We start from the raw sequence: 13,893 nt of genomic DNA on the forward strand, positions 1-13,893 counted from the left end.
TCTCAGATACCACATCTGCCTTGATCTTGAACTTCCCAAACTCTGGAATTATGGGACATAAACTTCTCTTTTTATAAGCTACCCAGTTTATGATATTTCATTATAGAAGCCCAAGTGAACTAAAATAGCAGGCAACCTGACAGTTACAGCTCCTGCTTTTCTACCTCTCTGTAAACGTGTGCCGGCACGTTTAGATAAGATCTACTCACAAGATCTAGTAAAGTCCACACACTTACCACCTGTCCTGTCTCTCACTTCTTGACGAGTCTAAATCCATCTCATGACCCAAATCAATCACACTCCCTCCCTTTCTATGGTGAATTCCCTGATCACTTACCTTCTAGCAGATGCCTCAAAGTGGAGTTGGGGAGAGAAAAACTCAATTTATTGAGCACCTCCTGTGAAAGATGCATTTCCTTTTTCTAACTGCTTCATTTTACAAACTTAAAAACTGCAGTTAAAAGAGTAATATTTCCAAGAAGCTGGAATTCGAACTCGTCAGTATGATGCCAAAGTGCATCTCTTTCCATTACTCCAAAAACGTCTGATTAATCATGTATCCCACAGTGCCCTTGGCAAAATGCCCTGAGCATAAAAGGCATTTAATAAATATTTGCTAAGGTCATGAATTCAATGAAGTTATGCAACATTTTCAGTGAAGCAAAATAGTGTAGTGTATTTGAATCTTAGATATGTTCTTCATTAAATGGGCAAATTATCCCTGATTTCTTTTCCCCTCCATATAGTATGTTTCAATCGTTACTTGGGTACGGAAGGATCAAAGTTTGTTTCGAGGACTCTCCCTTTCTAAATTTCCACTAGACCCCCACCCTCAACTCACATACTTTGTGTAGATAGGTAATTAGCCTCCACCATCAAATTACAAAGAGACTTGGTTGGGGAACTATATGTTTTCGTAAAGTTAACCTTATGCATTTCTCTCTCCTCTCTCTCTCTCTCTCTCTCTCTCTCTCTCTGGCGTGTGTGAGTATGTGTGTGTGTGAGTACGTGTGTGTGTGTTTCGGCAGGGCAGGGCGGGGGTGGGTGTGGGGTTGTGCAAGGGAGAACAGGGTATCCCGGTCTCTGTCACCCAGGGTAGTTCAGTGAGGGCATCATGGCTCACTTGCAGCTTCAACCTCCTGGGCTCAAGAAATCCTTTCACCTCAGCCTCCCAAGTGGCTGGGGACCACAGGCCACCATGCCTAGCTAATTTTGCTCGTTTGTTTGTTTTGCAAAGACAAGGGTCTAACTATTATGTTGGTGCAAAAGTAATTTTGGCAACATGTTGCCAAGGCTGATTTCAAATTCTTGGACTCAAGTGATCCTCCTGCCTCAGCCTCCCAAAGTGCTGGGATTACAGGCGTGAGCCTCACATTTTTCTTATAATTGTTTATAATATGCAAATTCCTGATGTGGTGGTTCCTGCCTCTAATCCTAGCACTTTGAGAGATCTCAAGCAGGAGGATTGCTTGAGGCCAGGAGTTCAAGACCAGCCTGGCCAACATGGTGAAACCCCGTCTCTATCAAAAATACAAAAATTAGCTGGGTGTGGTGGTGTGTGCTTGTAATCCCAGCTACTTGGGAGGCTGAGGTGGGAGAATCGCTTGAACCTGGAAGACGGAGGTTGCAGTGAGCTGAGATCGCACTGCTGCACTCTAGCCTGGGTGACAGGGCAAGACTCCATCTCAAAAGAAAAAAAAAAAAGATAAGAAAAAGAAAAAAACAATTATTAGCCAATAAACAGATTCTCATAAAAAATTAGATTACACACAAAACTATTAATGGAAGATATTTCTATTTAGAGACATTCTAAGTGATAATTTTTGTCTCTCTGCATTTTTAAATTTTCCTGCAGTAAATGTGTCATATTTGCATAATCAAAAATTAAGACAAACTTTTTCTTAAAATATATATTCTTAGTGAGAATTGAAATCTGTAAGCACAGCTAAATACTCTCCAGTCTCCTCAACATAGCATCCAAGTACCTTTAATGGATCTCATGAACCTGGACAAGTATGGTAGCTTGCTGAAGCTAGGCCAAGCAGAAGCTTATTACAAATACTGTCTTAACCTAAGAAGACAGGCTATTTTCTCAGTGTGTAATCATTTCTTTTCACTTCGCATTAAGTGTGGAAAAAGTAATAAGACTGTTCAAGAGCCAAAAATCCCCAAAATAATATTTATTTTGTAAAAGATTCTGCAAACACTGAACTTTATACTTTGTATTATAACACCAATTTTCTTGAATTATATTATTTTCAAAAGCCTCTCCTCTCTACCTACCTTCAGTCATTCATCTATGTAACATTTATTGAGTGCTTACTATAAGCTTGGCAATAAAGAATACATCAGTCAGGCTGGGCACAGTGACTCATGCTTGTAATACCAACACTTTGGGAGGCCGAGGCGGGTGGGTCACTTGAGGCCAGGAGTTTAAGAAGAGCCTGGGCAACATGGCAAAACCCCATCTTTACAAGAAATACAAAAATTAGCCTGATGTGTTGGCATGTGCCTGTAGTTCCAGCTACTTGGGAGGCAGAGGCACAGAATCCCTTAAACCCAGGAGGCAGAGGTTTCAGTGAGCAAAGATCGCGCCACTGCACTCCAGCCTGTAACACAGTAAGACTCTGTCTCAAAAAAAACCAAAAAAGTTAACTTTAGAGAAGACAGTGATCAACTGTATCAAATGCAGCAGATAGGCCAAATAAAATGAGGACTAGGGAGTGCCTGTTCAATAGAGCAACACGATGTGGGCGTCACTGGTAACCTTGACAAGAGTAGTCCTGTGGAATGTGGGCATGAAAGCCTATTTAGGGCACGATCATGAAAGAATGGATGGAAATGTAAAGTTATAATGCAAAGTAAGGGAGAAAAAAATGGGGCCATGGGAGAAGAGATGAGGTCAAGAAAGAGATTTTCTTTGCAATAACTACATGTTTGTATGCTGATGACAGTGTTCCAGTAGGGAGGGAAAACTGCTGATAGAGGAATAAAGAGGAATATTTGAATTGTTGGAACCATGTCCTTGAAGGCAAAAAAGGGATAAAATCTAGTGCACAAATGTGCGCCTGTAGTCCCAGCTCCTTGGGAAGCTGAGGTAGAGGATCACTTGAGGACTTTGAGGTTGTAGTGCACTATAATTCTGCCTGTGATTAGCAACTGCACTGTAGCTGGTGCAACATAGTGAGACCCCCATCTCTAAAAAAAAATTTTTTTTTAATCTAGGTGCACAAGTGGAGGGGTTGAGCTTCGATAAGAGCCATAGACCATTCATCTACAGCAAGAGAAGGGAAGGCAGAGTTCTTGGCCATAGACACTGGTAGATGGATATTTGTGGTGGTGGGAACTTGTGTAAATTCCTTTCTGATCATTCTCCCTTCCTCCAAACCAATCTATGTGTCCCACTGTTTCTAGGACAATCTTCCTAAAATGCAAATCTAATTTTACAACTCTCCTACATACCACTTCTTAATATCCACCTGTTGCCCACAGGATAAAATCTCAAGTAGCATGGCATACAATGTTCATTATGATCTGGCACCTATTAAATTGTCCAATCAATTCTACTCTGCCATGTAGCCATGGGCACCTTGTAATGGCAGCATAGGGAAGTACTGGAATTTTGCCAATATCCCAAGGTCTCTCTTGACTTCATGACTTTGCATATATTATTTTACTTTTCTTCAAAGACCTTCCCCATGTTCTACCTGGCCAATTCCTATCTGACTTCAAAAGTCAATAACCTAAGCCTCTCTTCCCCATCCCATAGCACATTATCATAGCACTCATTCTATTGTTATTCAAGTTTTTCTTGCCTATCCTCTCCCATAGTTTAGTGGGCTGTGTCATGTTAATTTGAGGAGGAGAAGAGAGAACCGAATGCTTAGTAGATACCTGACAAAAAGCACTTATCTGACCCTTTCCTATCCCACTCCCAAGCTTTAGCACCTCAGAGACAGAAATTTTGTCCTGTCTGTGTACCCTTGGTGCCTCCTACAATTCTTCATATAGTAATAGGGGTTTAAATATTTCAGCTTTCTTTTCTCAGTCTATATTTTTCTTGGGTGATGACGTTTACTTCCATGGCTTAATTTCTATCTATATGTTTTTGACTTCCTGTATCTTTGACCCCAGATTTCTCTCCTGGCCTCAAGACCTGTACAAACAACTGCCTAGTGTCTGCACCTGGGTGTCCCACAAGTTCAACCTAAACGGTCAGCAGTTGCCTCTCCATGTATGCAGATTTCAACCCGCACTTGGTTGAATCTGCAGATATGCAGCCCAAGGATACAGAAAGCCGAGTATATCTCACCTTCAAACCTGCTTTTTCTCCTATGGTCCCTATTTCAGTGAACTAGATCAACCTCCCTCCAGTGACCCAAAATGTAAAATTAAGAATTGACCAAAATTAGCCTGGCGTGGTGGCGGGCGCCTGCAATCGCAGCTACTCAGGAGGCTGAGGCAGGAGAATGGCGTGAACCCGGAAGGCAGAGCTTGCAGTGAGCTGAGACTGCGCCACTGCACTCCAGCCTGGGCGACAGAGCGAGACTCCGTCTCAAAAAAAAGAATTGACCTTGAGGTTAGGCGCGGTGGCTCACGCCTGTAATCCCAGCACTTTAGGAGGCCTAGGAGGGCGGATCACCTGAGGTCAAGAGTTGGAGATCGGCCTGGCCAACATGGCCAAACCCCGGCTCTACTAAATATACAAAATTTAGTGGGGCGTGGTGGCAGGAACCTGTAATCCCAGCTACTCCGAAGGCTGAGGCAGGGAGAATTGCTTGAACGCAGGAGGCAGAGGTTGCAGTGATCCGAAATCGAACCACTGCACTCCAGCCTGGGCGACAGAGGGATACTGTCTCAAAAAAAAAAAAAAAAAAAAAAAAAAGACCTTGAGTTTTTCCCATTCTTCACTTGTTTCAATCAGTCATTAGATCCTGTCAATCTCTTAATCAAATCTGTAATATCCCCGGAATCCATCAGTCTCTCATTCCCACTGCCACTCTCTTAATTCATACCCAAGAATGCTCACTTGAATTATTCTAACTGGGTTCCCTCCACACCAGCCTTGCTCCTTCTTCATTCTATACTCTAGTCAATTTTTTATTTTATTTTATTTTATTTTTTAGACGCAGAGTCTTTCTCTGTCTCTTAGGCTGGAGAACAGTAGTGCCATGATAGCTCACTCCACCCTCAAAATCCTGGGTTCAAGCAATCACCCACCTCAGCCTCCCAAATAGCTGGGACTACAGGGTTCACACCACCACATCCACCTAATTTTTTGGTTTGGTTTGTAGACACAGTATCTCATGTTACCCAGGCTGGTCTCAAACTTCTGACCTCAAATGATCCTCCTGCCTTGGCCTCCCAAAGTGTTGGGATTACAGGGCCAAACCACCATGGCTGGCCAGAGATTTTTATTTAAAATATTTGTTTAGCATTAACATTGTAATTAATCAGTCTTTGAAGTGGTATTATTTTTCTCTCTTACTAAAAGCAGCCTAAAAAACTTACTAATTTTCATCTGTTTATAATTCCATCATTATTCCTGAATTCTCATTTTTGTATAGTACTTCATTCATTTTTATTATTTTTGTACAGACAGCGGGGCTCTTGTTTTGTTGCCCAAGCTGGTCTCGAACTCCTGGCCTCAAGCAATCCTCCTGTTTGAGGCCTCTCAAAGTGCTAGGATTATAGGCATGAACCATCACATCAAGCATTTGCATATTATTTCTAATTCTTGTCCATTTTATGTTTGCTACTCTGTGCAGTGTATGAATAATTTTGTTTGTAATGTAGAACTTAACTCTACCTAAACAATTTTCCATGCCTAAACATTTAAATCAGGTCACCTAAATAATTCCCCATTTCTAAAATGTCTTCATAATTATTATTTTATACATAACATTTATTAAACAAGAACACATAATTGTTTGCATGTATAATTACAAATTGTGATAAATGCTGTGCTTTGAAAGAGAATAATAAGCAGGATCTAATTTAGATACGGAGCTAGGGAAGTGTTCCAGGAATTAAAAGAAAGCCTCTGAGACTGGTCAGAGTAAGTTGGAGGGACAGTGGTCTGAATTATGTTGGAGAGGCAGATAAGGGCCTGAACTCTTCAGGATCTTAAAGGATGTGTGATGTGCACATGAAAGCAATTTAAATATTTTAAGCTGAGGAGTAATGTGAATTGATTGAATTTCTAAACTTTTCATTTCAAATAATTTCAAATTTAGAGAAGAGTTGCAAGAAGTCCTACTTGCAGCTAGGCACAATGGCTCACACCTGTAATCCCAGCACTTTGAGAGGCTAAGGCGGGAGGATTGCTTGAACCCAGGAGTTTGAGACCAGCCTGGGCAACATAGCAAAACATTTTAAAAATTAGCTGGATGTGGTGGCATGTGCCTATAGCTCCAGCTACTCAGGAGGCTGAGTTGGAAGGATCACTTGAGCCTAGGAGGTATCAGTTACAGTGAGCCCTGATCGTACTACTGCACTCCAGCGTGGGTGACAAAGTGAGACCCTGCAAACAAGTGTCCTTTTTTGCAGTCTATTTAGTGCCAGGTTCTTTATATTTTTGTCTCACAAAAAATAAATACTACTTACAACTCTCACCTATCCTTCACCCAGGTTCACTAATGCTTAACATTTTGATTTGTTTTACCACTTGCTCTTGCTCTCTCTTTCCGTGCGTATATATGTGTCTGTATGTATGTGTATACACACACACAAACACACATACCTTCAGTCCTCATTATTTGTAGATTCTGTATTTGTGAATTTGTCTACTTGCTAAAATTTATTCATGACCCCCAAATCAATCATCCATCAAAGCACTTTTGCTATGTTTTGTAGATATGCACAGAGCAATACAAATTTGAGTTGCCTGATCCGCATATTTCCAGCTGAGACTGAAAAAGGTAACACTCTGCCTCTTATTTTCACTCTTATACTGTAAACAAGTGCCTTTTTTTGGTAGTCTACTTAGTGCATGTTTTTCACATTTTTGTGCTTTCTGTTGGTGATTTTGCTGTATAAAACAGCCCCCAGGCAAAGTGTTGAAGAGCTGTTTAGTGTTCCTAAGTGCAAAGAAGCTACGCTTACAGAGAGATAACGCACACGTTAGAGAAGCTTCTTCAAGCATGAGTTATAGTGCTGTTGACTTAGTTCAATGTTAATGAATCAACAATCTATATTGAATAAAGTGTCTTTAAACAGAAACACACATGAAATAAGGTCAGGTATTGGTCAGTGGTCAAAAATGTCATGACTAGAGGCTTGAAGGAGCTTAACTCTATTTCCTGTAGGAGCAGCAGTTCAGTGTTGGCTAATTCAGTGTTAGTTGTGCCTTTAAAGAACATAACTACCTTAAATAATGAGAACCAATTCTATACACACCTTTGATCCTGAACTACTTTTAAATAAGTTGTGACATGCCCCTTCCCTTACCCCTAAATACTTCGATAATATATACATCTTTTTTTTTTTTTTTTTTTTTTTAACGGAGTTTCGCTCTGTCGCCCAGGCTGAAGTGCAGCGGCACAATCTTGGCTCACTGCAACCTCCACCTCCTGGGTTCAAGTGATTCTCCTGCCTCAGCCTCCCGAGTAGCTGGGATTACAGGCGTGTACCACCACACCCAGATAATTTTTTATATTTTTGGTCGAGAAGGGGTTTCACCATGTTGGACAGGCTGATCTTGAACTGCTGACCTCAGGTTATCTGCCCACCTCAGTCTCTCAAAGTGCTGGGATTGCAGGTGTGAGTCACCCGCCAGACTGTTTTTTTTTTTTTTTTTAAGAGACAGGATCTCACTTGCTCTGTCTTTCAGGCTGGAGTAGAGTGGCACAATAATGGCTCACTGCAGCTTTGACCTCACAGGTTCAAGCAATCCTCTTACCTCAGCCACCCAAGTAGCTGGGACGACAGTTGTGCACCACCATGCCCAGTTAATTTTTTTTTTTTTTTAATGTAAGAGATGGGGTTTTGCTATGTTGCCCAGGCTGTTCTCAAACTCCTGGACTCAAGTGATCCTCCTTCCTCAGCCTCCTAAAGTGCTGGGATTATTGGCATGAGCCACCATGCCCAGCTGAAGTTATGCATTTTGACAGGATACTATATAAATGATGTTATGACTTTTGTATCACATTAGGAGACATAAGATGTAGGTCTATCTTACCATCGTTTACACTAAACGTAGCCATTTATTCGTGATGATATCTGCCAGGATTCTTATGTAAAGTGATATTTTTTCCTCTCTGTAATTAATAATAAACATGTGAAACATATTTGCAACTATGAAAATATCCTGTTCTTCATTAAGATTTCACCTATTAAGTTTAGTATCCATTCATGACTCTTAGCTGAATTAATTATCACTATGATCGCTGCAAAATAGTGATTTTTCTAACTCATTTCTTTTACATTGTCAGTTACCATTCTACTAGAAGAAATGGTTTTCGGCAGAGTGCGGTGGATCATGCCTACATTCTCAGCACTTTAGGAGGCCAAGGTGGGCGGATCACTTGAGCTCAGGAGTTCGAGACCAACGTGGGCAAGATAGTAAAACCCTATCTCTACAATAAACTTTAAAAAAGTTAGCCAAGTGTGGTGGCATGTGCCTGTAGTCCCAGCTACTAAGGAAGCTGAGGCAGGAGGATCGCTTGAGTCAGGGAGGTTGAGGCTGCAGTGAGCCAAGATCACACCACTGTACTCCAACCTGGGCAACAGGATGAGAATCTGACTAAAAAAAAAATTTTTTTTTTGAGATGGAGTCTTGCTCTGTCATCCAGGCTGGAGTGCAGTGGCATAATCTCGGCTCACTGTAGCCTCCGCCTCCCAGGTTCAAGTGATCCTCCTGCCTCAGCCTCCCAAGTAGCTGAGATTTCAGGTGTGTATCACCACACCTGGCTAATTTTTGCCTTTTTAGTAGAGATGGGATTTTGCCATGTGGTCCAGGCTGGTCTCAAACTCCTGGCCCCAGCCTCCCAAAGTGTCAGCCTCAGCCTCCCAAAGTGCTGGGATTACAGGTGTGAGCCACCGCACCTGACTCAGATGGCACATTTCAACAATGCAAAACTGCAGTGCAAAAAGCACAATCCACAGAGGTAAAAACCTATGGATCTTAGCGGTAGATTAAATAAAGTAGCTGAGGGAGTGAACAGTTATGAACGTCTCCAACATTTCCTGCTTAAGAACTTGGGTGGAGGGTGATTTCATGATTTTATTCACAGTGACGGGGAAGACTAGAGGTGAAACAGCTCTGATGGGAAAGATCAAAAGGAACTTGAAAGTGAAATGCAGTCTAGGTTTTACGTTACCCCGATGCCCGCACTTCCTGACACAGTATAGATGTTACTTAAAGTGATGGGATTGAGTGTTATCACTAACAAAGAAAAGGTGTGGGGAAGAGAGAAGAACCCACATCAAACCTCAGCATTTAGCAGTAGCATAGAAAAAGAAGTCAATAAAGGGAACTAGTGAAGTAGGAGAGGCTGCAGAGGCGGGTGAAAACAAGCAAAAGGAGTGAAGTCAGGAAGCCAAGATGAAAGAGTTACTAGATGAAATGCTGACAGACCAGTAGGATTTCAACTTTTTCTCTTCCAGAATGATTATTTCTGAAGCTAGGGATCTTCTTACTGCTGTTCATTGCTGATTGCTGTATTCTTACAGTGCCTGGCCCATAGTAAGTGCTTAATAAATATTTGCTGGCTGACTGAATTTTTTTTTTTTTTTTTTGAGACGAAGTTTTGCCCTTGTTCCCCAAGCTGGAGTGCAATGGCACAATCTCAGCTCACTGCAGCCTCCACTTCCTGGGATCAAGTGATTCTCCTGCCTCAGCCTCTGCAGTAGCTGGGATTAGAGGCATCCACCACCACGCCCAGCTAATTACACGCCTGGCTAATTTTGTATTTTCAATAGAGATGGGGTTTCACTATGTTAGTCAGGCTGGTCTCGAACTCCTGACCTCAGGTGATCCACCCGCCTCGGCCTCCCAAAGTGCTGAGATTATAGGCATAAGCCACCACGCCCAGCCTTGAATGAATAAATTTGTAGATTATGTGTTTTTGTAGTATTATTGTATTGATTAGTTACAGCTCCAGAAAAATGTTGAATAATAACAATAACATGCTTCCTAGTCTTGTTCTTGATACAGTAGTTTCTCAAGTGGTTTAATTGTTTGTTTGCCTCTCTAAAAGAAACATTTAATTGTTCTTCCGTAGGTAAAAACTTTCTGGCCAAGCATCATGGTGCATGCCTGTAATTCTAGCACTTTGGGAGGCCGGGGCAGAAGGATTCCTTGAGCCCAGGAGTTGGGGACCAGCCTGGGCAACATAGCAAGACCCTGTCTCTACAAAACAAACAAAAAAAAAACTTTTTATGGCCCCCTCAGACACCCTACCACACGCTTCCAATGCCTCAAGAGTAAAATCCTAATATAGAATAGAAGTTCCGTCCTGAGATGTGACCTCTGCTTGGCGTCACTCTAGCTACCCCTGTCTTCCCACACTGATCTCCTCATGACACCATGCGCCTCTTGCCAGGCAATGAGGTAGCGGAAGAGCTTTTCCCAGGAAAGTCTTCCTTGACCCTCTTCCCAACAAATGTCCTTCATTGTGTATATTCATTACTTCCTGGTATATTCATTACTTCCCTGTCTTCCCAGGACACCTTAAGTTCCTTAACAAAAGGGCCTGGGTTATTTTACTGTTTAACTTGCAGTTTCTGACACACTACTGTGAGGTTTCATTGTAACTGGGCTAAAATCTCTCACCTACCATCACCTCTCTTTTATTTTTTCCCAGCTACTGCTCTCCAGAGACACTTCATCTTTTAAGCATCAACAAGCTTTCCATTATATCTTCCCTTCACGGTCAAGTAATTCCAGCAAATATATTACATTTTAATTACATTGTTATCTGATAAGGTGTGATCTCTTTCTTCTATTTTTTAAAGAGGAACTTCTGAACCAGGAAAAAGAAAGATTTCAAGTTTTCAAGACTTACAAGTTGTCAACCTCACTGCCTCCTACAGCTTTATATATATTAGACTTGGGTTTAAATTCAGATTTGCAATGTGCTTTAGTGTATCAAAGACTCAGAGAAGACTTGCAGTAAAGCGGCAGTTCTCAACATTTTTATTTTTTATTATTATTTTTAAGAGAGACAAGGTCTCACCTTGTTGCCCGGGCTGGTCTTGAACTCCTTGGCTTGCCTAAGCAAAGCTCCCACCTCAGCCTCCCAAAGTGCTGGGATTACAAGCATGAGCCACTGGACCCACCCCTCAAACTTTTTCATCTCGTGAAAATTTTACACTTTTATTTATTTATTTTAAAACATATTTATTTGTTTAGATGTGGAGTCTCACTCTATCACCCAGGCTGGAGTGCAGTGGCGCGATCTCGGTTCACTGCAACCTCTGCCTCCCGGGGTCAAGCAATTCTTCTGCCTCAGTCTCCCGAGTAGCTAGTATTACAGGCAGGAGCCACCATGCCTGGCTATATTTTTGTTGTATTTTTAGTAGAGATGGGGTTTCACCATGTTGGCCCGGCTGGTCTAGAACTCTTGACCTAATCCACCTGTCGTGGCCTCCCAAAGTGTTGGGATTACAGGCATGAGCCACCATACCAGGCCTATTTTTACACTTTTAAAAGCGTTAAATATTTTCTTTATATGGACTATATCTATCACTATTTACCATGTTAGAAATTAAAACTGAGAAAAGTATAAATTTTTAATTAGTTTGTTTTAAAATAACTATACAAGCCTCATTACATGTTCTATAGCTAGGATCCAGTCAGGAGACAGTTATTGCGTTAGTTATCTAAAGAGCGATATTTTAATATAAAGAAGTGTTAGCTGGTAGCTGGGCACGGTGGCTCACGCCTATAATCCCAGCACTTTGGGAGGCCAAGGTAGGCGGATCACTTGAGGTCGGGAGTTCAAGACCAGCCTACCCAACATGGCGAAACCCCCTCTCTACTAAAAATACAAAAATTAGCCAGGCATGGTGGCGCATACCCATAATCCCAGCTAAGCACGAGAATTGGTTGAACCCAGGAGGCAGAGGTTGCAGTAAGCTGAGATCGTGCCACTACACTCCAGCCTGGGCAACAGAGTGAGACTTTGTATTTAAAAAGAAAAAAAAAAAGATTAGCTAGTAGATGGCAATTAACTCTAAACAGGGTAGAAGAGGAGCCCGAGGCATCAAGAAGTGGCAGGTGCAAAAAGGCACATACTCCCTCCAGAGGGAGAGTGGACAATAAGTAAAACCAAGGACTGGCAGAGGGCCATTCCCCAGGGCTGAGGATTAGACCTCTTGAAAAGAGCCTGGAATACTAGCCGGCTGACTGAAGAAATTTGCCAGACATAATGGCCCATTGCAGGTCTATAAAGCCATTGAAGATGGAGAAAGCTGGCTGGAGGGAGTAAGTGGGGTTCATGTGCACTAAATAATAAATAATAATGGAGTACCAGAATCCAGAAGCCAAGTAGCTACCTACTGCTCTCGCTCTATGAAACACTTCAGTGACTTCTGTTGACGCAACTTCACATTTCACCAGTGGGCAAAGAAATGTTATCAGGACAGGGTCTAGGCTCCACTATTACAAAGGACAGCAAAGGAAGGTGGCTTTATAGCTGAGAGACAAGAAATTGATAACTAGCACACACACTACCAATATTTTATAACATTTCACAAAAAATATGTTTAATTTTTGTTTGTTTGTTTGTTTGTTTGTTTCAGACGGAGTCTTGCAGCGTCACCCAGGCTGGAGTGCAATGGCACAATCTCAGTTCACTGCAACCTCCGCCTCCTGGATTCACCTGATTCTCCTGCCTCAGCCTCCCGAGTAGCTGGGATTACAAACACACACCACCATACCCGGCTGATTTTTTGTATTTTTAGTAGAGATGGGGTTTCACTATGCTGGCTGGACTGGTCTTGAACTCCTGACTTCTTGACCCGCCCACCTCGGCCTCCCAAAGTGCTGGGATTACAGGCATGAGCCACCATGCCCAGCCTTGTTTTTTTTTAATCTGTTTTTTGTTTTTGTTTTTGTTTTTCTGACAGGCTCTGTCACCTAGGCTGGAATGCAGTGTGGTGCAATCATAGCTCACTGCAGCCTCTAACTCCTGGGCTGAAGTGATTCTCCTTCCTCAGCCTCCCAAGTAGCGGGGACTACAGGTGTGTGCCACCACGCCTGATTAATTTTTTTTCATTTTTTCATATTATTTGTAGAGATGGGGTTGCACCATGTTGCCCAGGGTGGTCCCGAACGATTGAACTGAAGCAATCCTCTCGCCTCTGCCTCTCAAAGTGTTGAGATTACTGATGTGAGCCACCACAACCAGCCTTATAAATATTTTTAATTAAAAATAACTATAATTTAAAAAAAAAAACAGTGAAAGAGTGACATTGTTGCAAATATCTTTAATGTCTGGCTTGGTAGAAGACAGCTGGATTTTGCATCTTGATTCTGCATTTACTCTGTTGCAATATATTATTTTGGTTCAAGTATTTGAAGATAATGTGGCCTCACACCAGTAAGGTACTTAGAAAAAGAAGGAGTATTTTAACAGCCTTTTCAGATCGTTGTGGATGATATTCTTCCTTATGTTACACCAAAGCTTGACAAGTGGTAGTTTCCTCAAGGTGAGTTCCAGTACAGAAATTGAAATCCTATCTATTAACTTTTCATACTTTGTCACATTGGAGTTCATTGATTACATTAGACCTCTGATTGGATCTTTTACTCATGCATGGTTTTATTGAATTCTGCATGTCTTCGGAAAATATTGATTCACTGAGTTATTCAGATCTTCCAAAGGTTGACATATTTCATTATACAATACCAAAAATTTATTTTTCTCAATAACACCATCGGTCTCATCA

Source organism: Macaca thibetana, chromosome 18 (assembly GCF_024542745.1).
Source record: "Macaca thibetana thibetana isolate TM-01 chromosome 18, ASM2454274v1, whole genome shotgun sequence".
Taxonomy (NCBI): domain Eukaryota; kingdom Metazoa; phylum Chordata; class Mammalia; order Primates; family Cercopithecidae; genus Macaca; species Macaca thibetana.